The sequence below is a fragment of the Protomyctophum bolini genome, assembly GCF_963924005.1.
Source record: "Protomyctophum bolini genome assembly, chromosome: 24".
In the NCBI taxonomy this organism is placed as follows: Eukaryota; Metazoa; Chordata; class Actinopteri; order Myctophiformes; family Myctophidae; genus Protomyctophum; species Protomyctophum bolini.
The window spans coordinates 26,407,644-26,409,403 of record NC_137885.1 but is presented as its reverse complement, the minus strand read 5'-3'; positions in this window follow the sequence as shown (position 1 = coordinate 26,409,403).

The following is a 1,760-nucleotide window of genomic DNA, read 5'->3' as shown; positions in this document are numbered from 1 at the left end:
TTAAATTACAGCCATGAATTTGTATTCTTGTATTCTTATACATGTGTGAATTCTGCAAATATTCTCTCTCTCTCTCTCTCTCTCTCTCTCTCTCTCTCTCTCTCTCTCTCTCTCTCTCTCTCTCTCTCTCTCTCTCTCTCTCTCTCTCGACAAAAGAGACAACACACCAAAAAAAATAGTTTTTAATCTCATAATAGGGTTTGATCCGCCCATTTCCAAACCGACAGCTTTGCTTTTCATGGTGTTTCAAAACCAACCGCTTATAGCCTGCATGGCAATATTAACTTTTATCTCTCATTATGTATAGGCCTGTTAGCATGTTGCTGTTACTTATAATAAACATCAATATGTTAAAAGGCCTCACAACACATGCGTTGATCATTGTTTAAATTAGATATATATGCACCTTATATTGATGCCGGTGATGTCGGCTGTGTTATGTGGGTTTTTAACAACAATATAAGGCTTGGGTTTTAAGTAGGCCTACTAGAAATATATATTATAGCTTTTTATAGTCCTGTCCTAATGTGCATGGTCATTAAGAAGGACGTGATCAAAACAATGCTATATATATATATATATATATATATATATATATATATATATATATATATATATATAATGTATTTGTCTACTCATGCTGCTAACTGCACCTATTTATAACACACCAGACACCACAACGTAAATCGATTATATTCCTTCCGCGTGATAATATGGCTATTATTAACAGCCAGTTGGTCTATACGTCACATTGTAAATTGGTGCTGATAACATACGCAGATATATAACCCTATATATCTTCATTTTACTGTGTGTGTGTGTGTGTGTGTGTGTGTGTGTGTGTGTGTGTGTGTGTGTGTGTGTGTGTGTGTGTGTAATGTATAGACTATACCTTGATAAAAAAACAAAAAGACAGCTCCAAATACCAAATCCTTATTCCATCTCAGTCTGTATATTCATGCATGCATGTCTAACATTTATTCTTTTCAAAGGGCGCATGCATGCATGCATGAATGCAGCACGGCATGTTGTTTGATATAACAACAAAATAAAATGCTTGAGTCTGTAGTTCTATACGACTACTAGGCCCATATATCACCTTAAATGTAGGGTGTTTGGTCCTCGCTCTGACCTATGGGGAAGGTGTGCATGCATAATAATAATACATAAACAATGGCTTCTCTTCATATTTGTATTTGCCCCACGTGCCGATCACATGAATATGGATTATACTCTGAGCAGCGGTTCTCTGCTCTGCGGGGAAGCTTCCTCGGTCCCTCTCTGCCCTATTGTTGTTGTGTTGCATGTTGTTCCATAAAGAAAGTAACTCCATGCAGCAACAAAAAAAAACGCCGTGTTTTTCATTCATAGACGAGGTTATATAGCCTGTATGTTTTTATTATTGTATATTACATAAGGCAGCCTATATGGGACAACTTGTAGCCGCCTTAAATTCGAAGTATAGGCCTATATATGCCTAATTGAATTTCCATAGTTGATCGGGTATATATCGCAAGGGTTACTTTTATAGGCTTATATATATTATAGGCCTACATATACATTTTATACATACTTTTATATATATATATAGCCTACTTCTTTAATCTTTTCTACTATTACCATCGGCCTATATACTGTGGGCCTATAGGCTATCCCAATATCATTATATAAGGCATAATTCTATACATTTACAGACAGGTGCGAAACATGTTTGCCTCGTCACATGCAGGCTTCTGTTTTGTGCAATAGTCTATTCTATA